Raw genomic sequence first — 20116 nt, forward strand, 5'->3', positions numbered from 1 at the left:
TAAGTTTTAGTTTTTTCTTTCCAATATAGATGTCCCTTATTTATTTTTCCTGCCTATTTGCTGTGGCTGGAACCTTTGATACAGTATTTTTTATTATTATTTTTTTTCCTTTTTCTCCCCAAGCCCCCCGGTACATAGTTGTGTGTTTTTTAGTGGTGGGTCCTTCTAGTTGTGGCATGTGGGATGCCGCCTCGGCATGGCCTGATGAGTGGTGCCATTGTCCATGCCCAGGATTCAAACTGGAGAAACCCTGGGCTGCCGAAGCAGAGTGTGCAAACTTAACCACTCAGCCACGGGGCTGGCCCCTACAGTTTTGAATAAAAGCAAGACATTCTTGTCTTGTTCCTGTCTTAGGAAGAAAGCTTTCAGAGTTTGACCATTAAGTGTGATGTCAGATGTAGGGTTTTTTTAGCAGCCCTTTATCCGGTTGAGGATGTTTCCTTCTATTCCTTGTTTATTGAATTTTTTTAAATCATGATAGGGTGTTTGATTTTGTCTTACCTTTTAATGTGTCTATGGAGATGATCATGTAATTTTTGTCCTTTATTCTGTTAATATGATGTATTTCACTGATTTTCATATGTTGAACTAGCCTTGCATTCTTGGGAAGGATTTTATTTGGTCATGGTGTGTAATCCTTTTTATATGCCTCTGCATTTGGTTTGCTAGTGTTTTGTTGAGGATTTTTGTGTTTGTCTTCATAAAGGGTATAAGTTATGATTTTCTCGTGATGTCTTTGCTTTTAGTATCAGGGCAATACTGGTTGCATGACTGAGTTGTAAAGTAGTCTCTATTCCGTTTTTGGGAAGATTTTATGAAGAATTGGTATAATTTCTTTTTAAGCCTTTGGTGGAATTCACCACTGAAGCCATATGGTCATGTACTTTCTTTGTGGGAAGTTTTTGATTACTGCTTTAGGCTCTTTGCTCCTCATAGGTCTATTCAGAGTGTCTGTTTTTACTTGCATCAGTCTTGGTAGTTTATGTCTTTGTAGAAATTTATCCATTTTATTTATCTAATTTACTGCAATGCGGTTGTTCATAGTATTCCATTTTAATCCTTTTTATTTCTGTGAGGTTGGTGGTAACGTCTCCACTTTCGTTTCTGATTTTAGTAATTTGAATCTTTGATCTTTTTTTTATGGTCAGTCTAGCTCAAGATTTGTCAATTTTGCAGATGTTTTCAAAGAACCAACTTCTTGTTTTGTTACTTTTTCTCTGTCATTTTTCTAGTCTTTATTTCATTTCTTTCTGCTGTAGTTTTTCTTCTTCCTTCTGCTTGCTTTTTGTTTTTGTTTTGTTTATTGCTGTTTTTCTAGTGCCTTAAGCTAGGATGTTAGATTGATTAGATTTTCTTTTTTAATATAGGCATTTACAGCTATAGCTTTCCTTCCAAGTACTGCCTTCTCTGTATGCCATAAATTTTAGTATGTTGTATTTTCATTCGTCTTAAAGTATTTTCTAATTCCCTCGTGATTTCTTTTTTAATCTGTTGATGAATTTGTAGATTTTCCAGTCTTCCCTTTGTTGTTGATTTCTAATTCTGTTGTGGTCAGAGAACATACTTTGATTTCAGTCCTTTCAAGTTTATTGAGATTTCTTTTCTGACATTACATGTGGTCTGTTTTAGAGAATATTTAATATGCTCTTAAGAAGAACATGTATTCTGCTATGATTGGGCAGAGTCTTCTGTAGATGTCTGTTCGTTCTAGTTGATATTAATGTTCAAGTCTTCTGTTTCCTTGCTGATCTCCTGTCTTCCTGTTCTATCCATTATTGAAAGTGTGGTATTGTTGTTTCCAGCTATTACTGTTGAATTATCTAATAGCCTATCAACTGTCAGTTTTTACATTATGTATTTTGGTGCTCTGTTCTTGGGTTCACCTACATTTATAATTGTTGTATCTTCTTGATGAATTGATCCTGTTATCATTATAAAATGTCCTCCTCTGTCTCTAGTAACAATTTTTATCTTAAGGTTTATTTTGTCTGGTATTAGTATAACCACACCAGCTTTCTTGGTTACTGTTTGCAGGGTATATCTTTTTCCATCCCTTTACTTGCAGCCTGTTTGTGTCTTTGAATCTGAAGTACATCTCTTCTATACAGCATATATTTGGATCATGGTTTTTTAGAATTTATTTTGCCAATCTCTGCCTTTTTAATGGGCGAGTTTAGTCTATTTGTGTTTAATGTAGTTACTGGTAAGATAGAATATACATCTGCCATTTTGCTATTTGTTTTTCATATGTCTTATGTCATTTTTTATTTCTGTTTCTCATTAAGTGCCTTTTGTGTTAAGTAGGTATTTTCTAGTGCAACATTGTAATTTCCTTGTCGTTTCTTTTACCATATTTTTTAAAGTTATTTTTTTAATGGCTGCTCTAGAGATTATAACTAGCATCTTAATTTACAACAATTTAGTTCAGATTAACACCAATTTAATTTCAATAGCATACAAAAACATTGCTCTAGTATTCCTGCATTCCTTCCCTCGTTTGTGCTGTTAATATCATGCAAATTACATCTTTATACATTGTTGGCCATCAACACAGGTTTATAATTATTGTTTTATTCAGATATCTTTTAATAAGATAGAAAGCATTATAAATAAAGGTACATTTTTACTGTCTTTTGTATTTTTCCCTGTGTAGTTACCTTTTCTGGTGTCTTTGTTATTTGTGCATTACACTAACTGTAGTGTCTTTTCATTTTAGCTTTGAAAGACTACTGTTAGTATTTATGTGGGGCAGGTCTGCTAGTGACAGACTCTCTGTTTTTGTTTATTTGGCAGTGTCTTAATTTCTTCAGTTTTGAAGGATTGTTTTACTGGCCATAGAATTCTTGAGGTTCCATCCACCCCCCCCCCCCGCCCCCGCTGCCCCAAACACTGTAGCTGTGTCATCTTACTACCTTCTGACCTCCGTGGTTTCTGATGAGAAATCAGCTGTTAATCTCATTGAGCTCCCTTGTTCATGATATGTGATGAGTTGCTTTTCTGTTGCACATTTTAAGATTCTCATCGTGTCTGGCTTTCAACAATTTGATTATGATGTGTTTAAGTGTGTCTCTCTTTGAGTTTATCCTACTTAGACTTCATTGAGTTTCTTGGGTATGTGGATTGATGTTTTTCATAAAATTTGGGAAGTTTTTTGTCATTTTTTCCTTCATATATTCTTCCTTCCCTTTTTGCTCTGTCCTGTCCTTCTGAGACTTCTAACATGTGTATATTGGTACCCTTGATTGTATCCCAGAGGTATTTGAGACTCTCTTAATTTTTCTTCTTTCTTTTTTCTTTCTCTTCCTCAGACAAGTCCATTGAGATTATCCAATCTCTGGATTCACTCATTCTTTCTTCTGCCTTTTTAAATCCTGAGACCTTGTAGTGAATTTTTCATTTTAGTTATTGTACTTTTCAGCTCCAGATTTTCTAATTGGTTATTTTTTTATAATTTTTATGTCTCTATTGATTATTCTCTTTGAGACAATTGTTCTCAAACTTTTCTTTAGTCTCTTAGACATGGTTTCATTTAGCTCTTCAAACGTATTTAAAATAGCTGGTTGAAGTCTTTGTCTAGTACTTGGAATGTCTAGTCTTTGTCAGGTAATTTCTTTTGATTGCTTTTTTCCCTCCTGTGAATGGGCCATATTTTCTTGTTTCTTTGTGTGTTTTATAAATATTTTGCTGAAAGGTGGACAGTTTATTTTTTGGTGAGGAAGATTGGCCCTGAGCTAACATATGTGCCCATCTTCCTCTATTTTGTATGTGAGATGCCACCACAGCATGGCCTGATGAACAGTGTGTAGGTCTGCACCCAGGAGCTGAACCTGCAAACTCTGGGCTGCCAAAGTGGAGCATGCAAACTTTACTGCTACACCACTGGGCTCCCCGCCCCCCCCCCAAAATGGACACTTTAAATAATTTAATATGAGTCTGCAAATCAGATTATCCTTCTTCCCTAGGGTTTCTTGTTCTTTCTGTTTGTTGTTGTTTAGTGACTTCTCTCGACTAATTCTGTAAAGTTTGAATTTTTTTTTTTAATTTCTGTCAACTGAAGTCTCCACTTGATTATCTTAGTGGTCAGCTAATGATTGGACAGAGATTTCCTTACGTGCCTGGGACCAGTAAGTCTCTCAGTCTTTGTCAGTGGGCCCAGCATGCCTTCCACAGTCGAGCCAGCAGCTTACAGCTCTGCAGTGCCTGTCGCTTCCCTCCTCGTGTGGAGCCTCAGGGTAACAGCATGAGAGCTTAGGCCTTCTCAGGTCTCTTCTGAGTGTGCATGTGGCCTGCTGGATTCCCAGGAATATGTTGAGACTTTTCAAGCCCTTTGTGGCTGTCTCACTCCCCAGCTTTTCCTTTTCAGCTTTTTTGGTAGTCTCTTGTTTGGCTAAACTGATTTACTGCTCAAGGGGCCAGGTGTTTAACAGTTGGCCTTGATCGTTTAACAAACTTCCCCTGGATAAAGGTCTTGCATACTGCATGAGCTCCAAGGCGAGTCAAAGACAGCCTTGAAAAATGAGAACTTCCAGGGAACCACCAGAACCTTAAGTAAAGACAGCCTTGGGGGGTGGGACTTGAGCTCCAGCCTTGTTCTGCCTCTTCCAGTAGCTGCTGGGCTGCTGATTTTCACTGATTGTGGCCTGTTGGTTTGCAGGGTTACTGCAGAGCTAGGGAGGAGGAAATGGAAATAAAGCAAGTTAAAAGGCCGCAAAGCATGCTGTTTTTAATAAGATTCAGGTGTTTTGTCTTTGAGTTTTAAGTAAGTGTTCCTTAATTACTTCAAGGCTTTAATTTCCAGAGTTCTGAAAAAGTTCATTCTGACAATTTTTGCAGTGTTCTCACTGCATTTATGGGGGAAAAAATTTTCAGAGGTCCTTACGGTGCCGTTTTGCTGACATCACCCTGATCATTGGTTTTTAATCTTTCCATATGTGCATGAAAGGCTGTAAATTTCCTTCTAAACTTAGGTTTAAGTGCATTCTATGACTTGTGATATTTTTTTAATTATTCAGCTGAGAATATTTTCTAGTTGCCTCTGGATGTCTTGTTAACACCTGAAGAAGTGTGTAGTTTAACTTCAAAATATTTGGACTTTTTGTTATCTTTTTGTCATGGAGTTTTTTCTTAATTTCACTGTGATTGTAGAACACCTTCCATATGGTTTCACTCTTTGAAATTTGTTGAGTTTTGTTGTGGTCCAGTATATGCTCTACTTTGGTAAATGTTCTGCGTACACTTGTAGAGAAAGTGTATTGGTTGGATCCAGTGTTCTGTTTATGTCAGGTCAAGTTTGCTAATTTTACGTTTCAGATCTTCTGTATTGTTATTACAGTCATGCGTCACTTCATGATGGGGCTGCATTCTGAGAAATGCATTGATAGGAGATTTAATCATTGTGTGAACATCATAGAGTGCACTTACACAAACCCGGATAGCCTACTACACACCTAGGCTAGATGGTACTCACTTTATGGCGCCACCATTGTGTACGTGGCCCGTTGTTGACTGAAACGTCATTATGTGGCACGTGATTGTATTTTTGGTCTGCTTGTTCTATCAGTTACCAAGAAAAATGTGTTAAAAGCTCTAGCTTTTGTTGTATTCTGGACTATCTTCTTTTCCTTTTAGGTTTGTGGGGTTTTTTTTCTTTTGCTTTATAGGTTTTTGAACTAAGTTTTAGAATTATATCCTCCTTGTGGACTGATCCCTTTATACTTATGAAATGCTTTCTTTATGTCTCAGCTTTTGCCTTGAAGTTTGTTTGTTTGGTGCTTTAATTCCACCAGCTTTCTCTCACTAGTTTTGGTGTGGCATGTCTTCTCTCACACTTCTCAACCTGTCAGTGACCTTATATTTTTAAGAGATGACTCTGGTAAGCAGCATATAGTTGAGATTTTGGTTTTCAGTGCATTCTGCCAGTATGTAACTTAATTGCAGATTTTTGGGAGTATTTTTTTTAAACACCTAGTTGAACTATTAATATGCTTATGCCTGAATATATACTCTTTACTGGGTCTTATCTTTGTCCTTCATGTTCTCTGTGGCCTTCTTTTACAAGCATTCTTTCTTTAAACTTTCCCCTTCTGTGCTTTGATTAAACCTTTTTTTACTTTTTGTTTTTTTTACCTTTTTTGTGGCTACCCTACGGATTACAACGTGTATCTTTGACTTGTTGGTATCTGACAAGTTAGTGCTTTCATCACTTGCTGTCCTGTCCCCACAGCCTTTGTCCTGTTGTGACTCTGAATTTTAACTGTATATATATTTTTAAATCCCAGAAGGAATTATTTTATATAATTATTGATTTACTTAGTTTTGCTCACATGTATACTCTCTTCATTGTTTTTTACTGAATTTCTGTGCTGCCATGTGGGTTCACTGTTCTGCATGCGGAACATCTTTAGTTTTCTCTTTAGGGTGAGTTTACTGGCAATGAGTTTCTTTATTTTCCCTGAAAATGTCTTTATTTCACCTTCATTTCTTAGGATATATTTGCTGGTTATAGAATCTTGGTTGGCATTTATCATTCCATTCTGTGTATATCGATTATGTTCAGCTTTCACGGTTTTGTTGACAATGAGTTGCTCTTGTATTGAAATTTCTTATTTGTCTGTTTCTTGTTCTCCTTGTTTTAGTTTTCCCTGTCTGTCTTTTCTGCTGTTTTGCTTAGTCTACATGCGATATCTTTTTTCTTTTCTTGCTTAGGAGTTCTTGAGTTTCTTATTTGTGTGGATTGGTATCTTTCAGTGCTCATTTACAACTGTTATCTCTTCATATATTTCCTCTGCTTCATTTTTCTTTTCTTCTGTGACTCTAAACATTTATTGTACTTTCTCATTCTGTCCTTTGTCTCTCATCTTCTCTTTGATATTTTCTATTGTTTGTCCTCCACTTCATTTTGGATATTTGGTCCTAGTTGACCTCTTCTCCTGACCTGTGTCTCATTTGATGTTAAACTCTACTTTTGAGTTTTTAATTTATGGTATCTTGGCAAGAGGTTTTGGGCCCTGGTTTCGTTCTGGTTCATTTTTACACTGAGGTATGCTGGGGGTCTTAGCTTAGTGGATAGGGTGTCTTGTCAGCCTCCCTGCTTGGCGTGCTTTGAGTCTTGACTTCTCTCCCTTCACCTCTTCAGCCCTTAGAGCCAAAACCCAGCTTTGCTCACTGGGCAGACACCTTCACAGGGGCAGTGACTTTGGTGCTCTGCTGTTTTACTTCCTCTTCTGAGTTCATGCCTTTTGGAATTCAACTGGTAGTTCTCTACTGTCTTCTAAGATCTTACATACTTTTAAGGTGATGTCTCTCTTTTTTATTAATTTAGCATTTATTTTCAGGTAGGAGGTTAGTCTGAATAATCTTGTCAGCCTTTACTGGAAATGAAACTTGAATGGTTTTAAGTTTTGATTTAACCTTTATTTTAATTCTCCTTTAGTAACAGCACCTACTGTGAACAGTTGCTGTTAAGAGAAGTGAGACAGTACACGTAAGAGCTTAGGGAGTGTCCAGTGGTAGTGAGTAGTTTGTCTAATTTTCTTTTATTTTTCAACAGTTTTTTGCCCTCCTGCTTAATATAATTTGGGGAGGCTATTTTGTCTTTCCACCTCACTATTAAGTTTTTTAGCTCAGTCTGTCCTACCAGTCAGACCATTTATTGACTTTACTTACATATTCAAATTTTAATTTTTAAGATCTCCAGTGGATTTTCTAGCATCTTTGTAGGTATATTTATTTTAAAATCTTGTTTTTGTCTTTATTATCTTTATTTCCTCAGGTATAGTTTTTATGTTAAGGTTGCTGCCTCAGTGTATCTCTTGGTTTTCTGAAAATATTTGGTAACATTGATGGTAATTTGTATTTTTAAAGGGCCTTTGTATTTGAGATTGCCTGAAAGCTTGTCTGCAGACACTGTATAAGTTGCCTCCAGCCTGCCTTCAGGATGGAAAGAATACTTGTGATAGTGGGAACTTCGGTGAAGGGATCTTAGCAGCCAGTGATGATTACTACCTAGAGGCGTTAATTTGTCAGGGGTTGCCTAACAGCAGCTTTCCAATTCTCATGCCTTCTTAGCTGATAGACTTTTACAAAACCAAATTTAATTTCTTCAACTGTTTGCTTGACCTGAAGAATAGAACACTTGGAAAAGGCAGATAAATGCTTGACTATTTTTCTTCTACTTTCTTTCATGATATTGAGCTGATTCTCCAGCATTCTCCAAAGCCAAGCAGGGATTGTTTTTCAGCATCATTGTGAATGCGTGGATTTAATATGTTTGATGCGTCTCAACCCTTTGCAGTTATCCTTTTTTGTACAGATTGTCCAGCCTTTGAACAGCTGAGGCTCTTCACACCCAGTAGGAGGGCTATCAGGAAAAAAACAGGCACTAACAGTTGTTGATCAGGATGTGGAAGAGCTTAGAACCCTCATACATTGTTAATGTAAAATATTACAGTCACTTTGGAAAAGAAGTTGGCTCAAAAGATAAAACAGAGTTACCATATGACCCAGAAATTCACTTCTAGTGTATACCTAAGAGAAATGAAAATGCATCCACACAAAAACTTGTACATGAATGTTTATAACAGCATTATTCATAATATTCCAAATGTGGAAACAATTCAGATGTCTGTCACCTGGTGGATGGGTAAACAAAATGTGGTACATCTGTATAATGGAATATTACCTGGCAATAAAAAGGAGTGAAAACCTGATTCATGCTAAAACACGGATGCACCTTGAAAACAACATGCTAAAGTAGAAAAAGCTAATTTAAAAAAGGCCACATATTACATCATTCTGTTTATATGAAATGCCCAGAAGAGTCAAATCTATAGATACAAGAAGTAGATTTAAAGGGTTTCCTAGTGCTAGGAGAGATTGGAGGGAAATGGGAGTGTCTGCTGTAGGGTACAGGTTTCTTTTTCGGCTGATGGAATGATCTAAAATTGATTGTGATAATGATTGCACAACTCTGTGGAAATACTAAAAAAACATTGAATTGCATGCTTTTAATGGGTGAATATGTGACCAAGGAGAAAAAATATTTACAATACATAAGAGGGTTACCTTTCTTAAAGGGTATTCTTACAAATTAATGACACTAACAATCCCGTAAAAATGGTCAAAACACATATGAAGAGTTCTTTTAGTCAACATATGATAAACTCTTCTAGGTGCTGTGAATACAGATGTGAACAGATGTGCTCCTATAGAAGAGCTATGGACTGTGTGTGTGAAACCATGGAAGTATGGTGGGGAGTTAGGAACAAATAATGTAATTTCAAATTATGCTAAGCAATATGAAAGAAACTAAACAACAGGACATGATGGGGAATGACCAGGCTAGGGGATTAGTGGTTACGTAAATTGTTTCCCCACATATGGTTGAGTGAAGGCTTCTCTCTAAGGAAGTGATGTTTAAGCTGAAGATCTGGATGTTAAGGAGTCAGCCATGTAGAGAACCTGGTTTGATACCTGGGTAAGATTGTTATAAGCAGAGCAAACAGGAAGGCCTCCGGGTGACTGGCTGGGCCTGAAGTTAGTATATTTAAGGGGTGGCAGGGCTTTTCAGGAGGTGGGGGGTGTTAAGTGGTAGAGCACAGGTAACAGGACAGCCATTGCAACAGTCCAGGTGAGAAGTGTGTGTTGGCTTAGACTACTAGGCTAATAATGGAGACCGTAAGTGGATAGACTTAGTGTAAATTTCAGAAGTAGATTTAACAGGACTGGCTGATTGTGGAGGATGAGGGAGAGTAGAAACAAATTCTCTCCAGCAAACTTAGGTGGATCCATTTTCTCAGGTGGGCCATGTTAGGGGGAAAAGGGTCTGATTAACAAATGAAAGAATGCTGAACCTTAGGAAAGTAAGTTAGGGACATAGGGTTGAGCCCTGTCATTCAGCCTCAGAATCTTATCACAAATTTAAAACATGTGATTCTATTTTTTACCTATCACATTCATAAAAAGTAAAGTTTGGCAAGGGTGTGGAGAAAGAGTCCTCATATAGTTGGGAATTAAAACTGGTATGACTCTTGGGGCAATTTTGGCCAACAGCTATCAATTTTTTTTTTTTCAAGATTTTATTTTTTTCTTTTTTCTCCCCAAAGCCCCCTGGTACATAGTTGTATATATTTTTAGTTGTGGGTCCTTCTAGTTGTGGCATGTGGAATGCTGCCTCAGCGAGGCCTGATGAGCAGTGCCATGTCTGCACCCAGGATCCGAACCAGTGAAACCCTGGGCCACGAAGCAGAGCGCCTCAACTTAACCACTCGGCCATGGGGCTGGTGCCAACATCTATCAATTTTAAATATACTGGATCATGAGGTATCTTCACTTATCAAGTATGTTTGCCTGAGAAAGTCAAAATAAAAGTAGTGGGATATTTATTGCCTTATTATTTGAAGAAGAGGAAATAGCAACCACTAGGAACACCCTCAATGTCTGTCAACAGAGGACTGGTTAGATATATTCACAGAATGGACTGCCATGCTGCCACAAAAGAATGAAGTCGATTTCTCTGTACACATATCGAAAAATCTCCAAAATACATTATTTGGGAAAAGATGTGAAATAGTGTATTTGACTGTTTGTGTACGTCTTTTAGCAAGCTGTGCGTTTACATACTTGGATGCGTGAAAGAATCTTCACAAGGCACCTCTGGGCTGGGGAATTTGAGGAGGAAGAGAATTCTCACTTGATATTTCCTTTCTTATTTGGAGTTGTGCATACTGCTTTCAGTAACTTTTAATGTGGCAGTGAACTTCCCTGTGAGAAAGTCTTGACCATACCTCATTCTCATAATAGAATCCTAGAAGTACTAGCCTACTGCCAACATGTGTGCTGGATAGAAACATAGAGACTCTTAATAGTGACGAAATAGCATCCCAGAAATTTTACTACTTTCTTAAAAGAAGACCGTTCATTCGTATTTAAATATACTGTGTTTTCAAATAAATTGTGTGAGTTCCTTTGTCAGAGAACCATACCCAGATTTTAAATTCTTAAAACCATTCTCTGAGTACTTTTTTGTAATTTACGTTTGCTGTAGACAGTTTGAAAAATTTAGTACAAATTTATACATCCTACTACCTACAGTCTCCTTGAGTTCTTTGGATGACTAAGTCTCTTTCTACATATTCCTGGATCTCTTTGTCCAGTTATAATCATACTTTCTGTAGTTATTCTCTCTCCAACCACTTAAGCATTCTTTATCATATGCTGAGATAGGAATTTTAATGGCAAAGTTCTCACTCCATTATGAGAGAAATAGTTATTTCTAGTTTTTCACCATTAATAGCTTTGTGACAAACATCTTTATGGGTAGATATTTCTCCTCATTTACGAGTATTTACTTACGAGAGGTTCTTAGCAATAGGATTAATAGATTGAACAGTTTTAATATTTTTAAGTTCTGATGATTTTTGGAAACGCTGTCCTTTTATGGTCCCTCCAGCAGTTTGGGAGAGCTTATCTCTCTCATGTTATGTAGAGAAGAACATTATCAAAATGATTCCTTATCATTGAATATTATACTTTTAGTTTTTCTGGCTTGGTAAGCAGAATTATTACTCTAATTCCCATTTGTTTTCTTTCTTTCTTTATTTTTTGGTGAGGAAGATTCACCCTGAGCTAACGTCTGTGCCCTTCTTCCCCTAGTTTATATGGGGGACGCCTGCCACTGCATGGCTTGATGAGTGGTGTGTAGGTCTGAGCCCGTGAACCTGGGGGCACTCAAGTGGAGTGCACAAACTTAGCCACTATGCCATGGGCCTGCCTCACGGCCCCCCCACCCGCCCTGCCCCCTTTCTCCCATTTCTTTTTAAATTGGAACAACTTGGGGTTTTTTGGTTTTTTACACTGTTAGTCTTTTCCCTTTTCCCTTGTTGAAAACTGCAGACCTTTTTTTCTATTGAGATGGAAACTCCTCTGGGCACTTGGAAAATCTAACTACCTTAAAGACAATTGTGATTCCTCCTTTTGTTGAAAAGTTGAACGAAGATATGTAGCTTTTTAATTCACTGTTAGCTAGTTCCTAATGACTAAAATCCCCTGGGGAAAAATGCTTTAAAATGGGCTTAGGCTGGCGAACATTCCTTACTGGCAGCTTTAACTTTTTGAAATGTTAGTGATGGCTAGAAATAGTAAGCATCTTCAGTTCACGCCTGTGTAGCTCTGTATCTGTGTGTAAAGGTGTGTGTGCAGATGTGAATCCAGATTTAGAAGAGCTGTGAAACCAGCTGGAACCTCTGTCCTTAGATTCTTTCCCAGTGAACATAAAAGTACAAAGTAACTTGTAAGTGGTGCTGTTCATTCTTATGCATGTCAGTTGAGTTTTGGGTTTTACCAGCAGTGTGTCCGTCCTAAACAAAAGGTAACTCAAGTAACTTCTTGTTCTGACCAAAACCCATAGAGGGGGAGATCCAATTTGTTTAATGTGCCTTTTTTAAAAAAGGAAAATAATACTTAAAACTAGACGCCTCTATGAACAGTGCCATAGTTTAAAGTGGTTTAAATCTTATCAAGTGCTTAGAAAAATGTAGTCAAATTATTTTTAGAGTATTCCATTTTTTTTTTTAACCTTGTAGAGGTTAATACCAGCTTATTAATGTCAAGGAAAGACCATGGGTTAAGAACTCATCCTCAGAGAAAAGAGGGCAAAGGATATGAACCGAAAATTGATAGCTACTGGCTCTTGTTATTTCTTGTATTTGGAAAAAAATCCTCCAACTATCTAATAATCAAAGGTTTTGTAAATTAACAAGATATTTGAAAAGCATACTTACTCAAGAAAATCTTAACCAGCATTCCCCCATTAGGCCAGGAAGCCCTTTATATACTTTTATACATCATGCCTCTTTCCTTCCTAGCACTTCACCCACGTTGTGGTTTGTCACTTGTATGATTATTTAGATTGTCTCTGCCACTAGACTTGTAAATCCATAAAAGCAAGAGCCGTAGCTGTTTTTCCTCACTTAGCATATTCCTGTTGCCTAGGTAGTGCCAGACACATAAGAATCTCATTTATTAAGTAAATAATTTTTTTTTTAAACCAAGTACCAGTGTTGGTAAAGGTGTTCGCAAATGCATAGAAAATGGTATAAAAGGGGTATATCTTAAACTGTTAATTCACGAGAGCCTAGGCTTGAGGATGAGAAGTGTTGCAGGAATGTGAAAGTGAGTTTTTACTTTTTACTTTATATTTGTGTACTACCTTGAGATTTTACCTTTTTTTTTTTTTTAAAGTTTAAGTCTGCAGTGAATGCTAGCTGTGTCACCTTGGTCACGTTGCTTTACCTCCTTTAAGCCTTGGTGTCAATACTTGTAAAGTGGATGTAATGCCTTCTCCATGTGGTTAGCTGGTTGGTGTTTTTAATAATATATTTTATTACAAAATATTATTTCAACATCTGATTTATATAAATTATTATTATTTTTTTAAAGATTGGCACCTGAGCTAACAACTGTTGCCAGTCTTCTTTTTTTCCTGCTTTTTCTCCCCAAATACATAGTTGTATATTTTAGTTCTGGGTCCTTCTAGTTGTGCCATGTGGGATGGCCTAATGAATGGTGCCACGTCTGCACCCAGGATCTGAACCGGTGAAACCCTGGGCTGCCGAAGTGGAGCACAAGAACTTAACCACTCAGCCAGGGGGCCGGCCCCTATATTAATTATTAATGAGGTATTTTATTAGCTTTTTTCCTACTAAGTCTTCAAAATGCAGTGTGTGTATATATATATTTTTTTAAATTTTTATTGAGATGTAATTGACATGTAACATTGTATTAGTTTTAGGTGTATAATATAATGATTTGATATATGTATTGTGAAATTATATGTAGTTTATTTCAGTGATATGCAGTATATTATATACTCACTGCCCATCTCAACGTAATTATAAATTTTCATCAGAAATAGTTGATATGTATTTGTTTCATAAAATTTAAAGTTGAAAACGTAGATTCGCATACTCAGGTTGTTCTGAACCATACTTAAGTGTTTTCCAATAATAGAGTCAAGTTACCAGTTTTTTAATTTAAATTTTAATTAAAATTTAAAATGCATTTCCCCAGTTGTAACAACTCCTTTTTAGGTGCCCAGTGGCCTTGTGTGGCTGGTATGTTCTGAATTGGGCGTGACAGTTCTGGAGGAATATGCGATAGACTGGCGGGCCAGTGAGTGGCATGAGTCCTCTTTTATTCACGTTAGGGCTCTTCAGCCTGGCGGCCAGTCCAGGCTTGCTCATGTCCTCGGCTCTCTGAGAGAAATTCTCAGCTATCATATTTACTGTGGGGATGAAGTGGGATGACTTCCATTGTGCAATACAGTGTCCCCTTATGAGACTCTGTCTCACTCAGGATTTGACTGAGAAGCAGAACCACGGTGATTACTATGGACTAAGGATTTGTTATAGGACTTACACATTACACAATTTAGGAAGGGAGGAGGGTTAAAAGATTAGGAAAGTGTCAGTAACCAGCTCTCCTGAAGTGTTGGCCTAGGTGGACGGTTGGGCTTACAGGGCACTCGAGAAAGCCCACCACATGTCGCTGCTCTAGTCAGGCCTGGAGGGGAGCTGGTGGAGAACATGTAGAATGCTGTTGGCTCTGCATCTGGCAGTGGACCTAGGCTTGCTCTTGTCTTCAAATCCTGTTATCTGGCAGAAGGGGTAGATGTGGAGTGGACGAGAGCAAGCACAAGCTGCAACCTGCCAGCATCTCTGTGCCTGTCCCTCACTGTGTCCACCTCTGCCGACCTGATGCTCTTTTGCTTTCTCAGCCTAACTCCAGGTGAGGTCACCTGTAGAGACGGGGACAGAACAACACTTGGGCCTGAGGAGGAGAGTACGAGTGTAGGAGAGCTGCAGTGGAACGTGGGAGGGCAGCCAACCTGGCAACTCCAGTCCATGAAGAGAAATGCCTCTTGTGAGACTGCCATAGGCTTTTCCACACAGACTCTGCTGTTTTTATCACTTAATAAAGTAAAGAGTGTGATGTTTAATGTCTAAAAGCCTCAGTCTGCGTGGTACCATCCCCATCTGCTGGAATGTCAGGGCTTTGCTGCTGAAAGCTAAGGCTCAGTTTGTCTTATCACAGGTGGGCTTACTCGCTCTTCATTGTGTGCATTCCGCTTTCTAAATGTGGATGTTTTACACCTTTTTGATGAAAGAAGAAATGAGTACACTTATGGGGGGAGAGGGAACTGTGCAGAGGTTAAGGCCTCTGGATACTAGAGAGAGGGCATTTCTGCTGTGAAGTGAGGGGCTTGGACTAAGTCGACTCCAAAGTCCCTTCTATTTTTAATGTTCTGTGGTTTATTCTGTTCAAATCGATTTATAATCCTGATTTTTATATTGCCATTGAACTCATATTGTCAAGTTCAAAGCCTTTTAATATGAACTTTTCTTGGTAAAAATTTTTTCAGATTTTTTCAAGTTTATTTAGGGGATATTAAATCTGAGTTATCTTTCCCTGTTTAATAACTTGCATTTTTTTTGTTACAGTAGCATGTTCATTGTAAAAAGTTCTGGAGAAAACAGACAAATTAAAAGGAAAAAAGTCATATGTAATTCTACTACCCAGAGATAACTACTGTTAACATTTTAGTCTCTCTCTCCAGTAATTTTATAACATATATATTTATTAAAGTGAAAGCTTTGGGAACACACTATGGAGCAATTTGCCTCTTTCTCTTCCTTTTATCTTTCTGTGTCATTAATTTTGTGTCTTTTTCAAGGTTACATAGCAGTTTATTGTGTAGATAGATGCATTATGGGATTTTTAACCCGGGTCCGTGGATAGAATTCAGGGAGTCTAGTAACTTGGGCAGGTAAAAACTTAGATCTTTATTTTTGCCAATATTTAACTAAAATGTAGCATTTGTTTCTATGGTAAATGTAGGCAACAAATCACAATAATATTAGCAAGACCTAATACTTTGGCAATAATCATCATCATCAATAGGATGGCCAGACATTTCATATCTGATTTCTGTATAGTTATTGCACATATCTTGAAATGTTGTTTACGTTCACCATTAGTTCAAAATTATGATCACTATTTGACATATTAACAGCATTGTTCTTAGAAGGTGCCATAGGCTTCATTAGGTGGCCAAAAGCTTCATGGTGCAGAAAGTTACTGGAGGTAGTTTGCTTAAACAGGTGTCTATTTTAACAAACTATTGGAGGTAGTTTGCTTAAATAGGTATCTATTTTAAACACTAGTAGAAGTACCTGAAGTAAAATTTTTGCCTACATCTGTGACTATTTGGACATAGGATAAATCTCTAAAAGTAAAATTCATTCATCAAATAAGTGTCTTTTAAGGCTTTTAGTTCACATATCAGATTTTACCCTCCAGAAACGTACCAATTTACTCTTGCTGTAGTGTGTGAAAGCACCCAGTCCTTTTTAAATAGCTAGCATTTATATTCTCTAGGTCTACTGTGATTTGGCACCTTTGTAAGGGATCTCCAATTTGGTGTCATGTTCAGGAACTTCTGCCAACCCAACATTTGGGCCGTGTAGCATCAGGTCAAGTGACATTTCCTTGTGTTTAGGTTATACTGTTTTTACATACAATTTGGGGGCACTACCTGGACAGCAGGTTGCATTCCAAGACTCTGGACTGGAGTCTTCAGGACATTCTGCCTCAGTAAAAAAAGAGTAAAGAAGATCTTACAAGGTGGCTGACTCTCTCATCTGGTGCCAGGGTATTAAGGGCTTTTGTACCAGAGATTCTCCTCCTGCCTGTAGTAATTACTTGTTTGGTCAGTGCTTGCTGAAGGGCCTGAATTACACAGAACACTCTTATTTTGCAAATGATCAAACACCTAATTAGAACTAACTTTACCAAAACGTGGGATGTGTTGGAAGGCTCTTGGTATGTACCTCACAGAATGGGAAGAAATTGCTGAAAAACTAAGTAAGGATGCTGAATCCAGGGCCTCCAATTTTGTCTAGATCCTGCCTCTTTGCTGCCTCTCTCCCAGTGTGCTTTCATTTTCTTTTTTTGCACAGTTACCTCTTACCTGAGGAAGGGGCTGTTGTCATGTCCTCTGACATCATGAAATCAGGAAGTTGTTTTTCATTCACTGTATCCAATTAGGAAAACCTCAAAGAAGGACTCCCCGGTTAACTTGGCTTGAGTTGTGTCCATGCCTAGATTGGTCTGTGTAGTCATAAGGATGGGTTGTTCTGCCTCTCATTGGGTCGGATGCCCACTGTGGACCATCACTGTGATCAGGGAGGCAGAAGCCTGCAAGAAGATGGCATTTGCCTTTAGGACCACTTGGATGACATAGGCAGAAAATAGTTCAACAGAAACCTGGTGTGGGGGAGATTTTTAGAAACGTGATCTTGGGAATTCATGAACTAGGCAGTAGCAATCTTGAAACATTTGTTTGTATACATCGTATTATTATTATTACTACTATTATTTTTTGCTGAGGAGGCTTCACCTTGAGCTAATCTGTTGCCAATTCCTATTGCTTGAGGAAGATTCACCTGGAGCTAACATCGGTGCCAGTCTTCCTCTGTTTTGTACGTGGCTTGCCATCACAGCATGGCTGCTGATGAATGGTATAGGTCTGCACCTGGGAATCGAACCCAGGCTGCCAAAGCGGAATGCACCATACTTAACCTCTAGGCCATGGGGCTGGCTCCTCCTGTTAATTTTTTAAAGACGATGTACCCTACAATGAGAGATCAGTTCAAACCCATTAGGAGGATGGTTGTTGTCAGGAAACAGAAAATAGTGTTGGCAAGGATGTGGAGAAATTGAAACACTTGTATATTTGCAGAATGTCAAATGTGCAGCCGCTGTTGAAAACAATATGATGATTCCTAAAGAAATTAAACACAGAATTACCATAGTATCCAGCAATTCCCCTCCTAGGGTATATACGGAAAAGAATTGAACACGAGGACGTGAACACATAGTTGTACACAGATGTTCACAGCAATACTATTCACAATAGCCAAAAGGTGGAAATAACCCAAATGTCCATGGACAGATCAGTGGATAAACAAAATGTGGTGTATATGTACAATGGAATATTATTCAGCCTTAAAATGGAAGGAAATTTTGATCACGCTGCAACATGGATGAACCTTGAAGACATTATGCTAAGTGAAGTAAACCAGACACAAAGGACAATATTGTGTGATTCCAGTTCTGTGAGGTCCCTGGCAGAGTTGAACTCAAAGAGACAGAAAGTGGTTATCAGAGACTGGGGGAGAGGCCAGTGAGGAGTTAGTGTTTCATGGCTGCAGAGTTCCAATTTGAAATGAGAAAGTTCTGGCAATGGATAGTGGTGATAGGTGCACAAAACTGTAAATGTACTCAGTGCCCTGAAGTGTGTGTATATTTAAAAATGATTAAAATGGTAAATTTTATGTATATTTTAACACAATAAAAAACATTTTTAAAAATACAGTGTACTCCTTGCACATTTAACTTGATACCTAAATTTTCATCATAAGTGAAAATGTATTCAGTGGAATCAAAATAGTAGAGAAATTTGATCCTATCGTCTATTTTAAAATTATGTAAACCAGTTCTTTAACAGTGGGAAACTTTTCATTATTCATTTTCTCCTTCACTCGTATTTCTTGTCTACTTCTCCCACGGAATTTTATCCTAATGGAATATTTTACACCTAAGTCTTTTGTTGATCACATCATTATACTTCTCTACAACAAAAACCAGTACCTAAATTGAAATTTTAAATTATTTCCTGTGACTAAATGGCTGTAAGTGTTCTGGATTGCTGTGGCCATTGATTGCTATGACAATTAAGACAATCTAAATGTTACAAATTTTGATAAAATTTTGTTCTTTGTTTAATGTTTATTGGAAATGCTTCTTAATAAGATAAATGAGGCATTTTAAAAACTCATGTAATTTTGGATGACTCACTGCTGGAATGACTCAGGATTTTGAACACCAAATATATTCGTACTTTTTGTTTTTATAGATCTGTGCTCTGAGTAAACTTGTTCACATAAATAACTAGATGGGAAATGAAGTTGTTAGAGCCGTGTCACTCAATTGTTCGAACTCTGAGTTCTATGCAAAAAATCAGTCATCTATCATTATTTTTAGTCATTTACTTGCTGACAGTTCCATTCACTCGTATTTGTTCAGAAGAAGGAACTGGAAACCATATAATTTGTGAGAAGATTTATTACTTAAGTCACTAGTCACTGAATTTCTCAGTTTTTTGAAAGGAATGCTTTATAGCATTTCAGGTGACCCTGAAATATCTGTTATTCTTTCACTTCTGGAGACCTGTTTAATTCAGTTTACTTAAAGGATGGAGAAAATTAAAATATTGTATATTTAAAAATATGGCTTTGCCAATACAATAGTCTTATCATTTGCTTTTTGTTTTGTCAAAACCTTGGTTCTACAGATTTTAGCTTGCTCTGCTTATGGAAAATGTCAACCATAAAATTTAATGAAGTCACTTCTTATTGTCCAACGAATTAGTTCACTCAGACTTGCTTTTTGTCTGCAAAAGTCTGACTTCATTTTTCCCCAACATTTTATTATGAACATTTTCAAGCATACAGAAAAGCTGAATGGATTGTAAGGTGAATACCCATAATACCCGGCACCTAGATTCCACAATCAGCATTTTGTCATATTTGCTTTATCACATATCCATTTATTTATCCCCATAACCATTTATCAATCCGTCTTATTTTTATGATGCATTTCAAAGTAACTATCAGACATGGATATAATTCACCCCTAAATAGTTAAACATGCATATTATTAATGTTCAATATTTGTTTGCAGTTTTTTGAGTTGAAATTTATACACAGTGAAATGCACAAATCCTGTGTGTAGGGTTAGATGCATTCTGACAAATGCACACCCCTAACTCCCATCAAAATGTAGCATTGTTACCATCACTACAGAAGGTTCCCCATAGCCCTTCCCAGTCAACTCCCACTGCTACCCCTGGAGGCAACCACCTGACTTCTTTTCACCATAGATTAGCTTTTCCTGTTCTAGAACTTCGAATAAATAGAATCACATTTATATATGATGTATATAGATGTGTTAGTCTTCCGTGAGGCTTCTTTCATTCCATATAATTATTTTGAGATTC

At 37.4% G+C, this 20116-nt stretch overlaps 1 protein-coding gene and 1 long non-coding RNA gene across 25 annotated transcripts in view; one reads left to right on the plus strand and one right to left on the minus strand.

The window, feature by feature from the left end:
- The window catches only part of CPEB1 (cytoplasmic polyadenylation element binding protein 1), a 93929-nt gene that overhangs the window by 41017 nt on the left and 32796 nt on the right, over nt 1-20116 (plus strand). The gene's annotated exons all lie outside the window — the stretch shown is intronic.
- The window catches only part of LOC123281518 (uncharacterized), a 53757-nt gene that overhangs the window by 26539 nt on the left and 7102 nt on the right, over nt 1-20116 (minus strand). Inside the window, exon 2 of the long non-coding RNA XR_006521077.2 lies at nt 17027-17253. This is a non-coding gene — a long non-coding RNA (uncharacterized lncRNA). The remainder of the gene's footprint in view (nt 1-17026; nt 17254-20116) is intronic.

The sequence above is a fragment of the Equus asinus genome, chromosome 2 (genome assembly GCF_041296235.1).
Source record: "Equus asinus isolate D_3611 breed Donkey chromosome 2, EquAss-T2T_v2, whole genome shotgun sequence".
Lineage (NCBI taxonomy): Eukaryota > Metazoa > Chordata > Mammalia > Perissodactyla > Equidae > Equus > Equus asinus.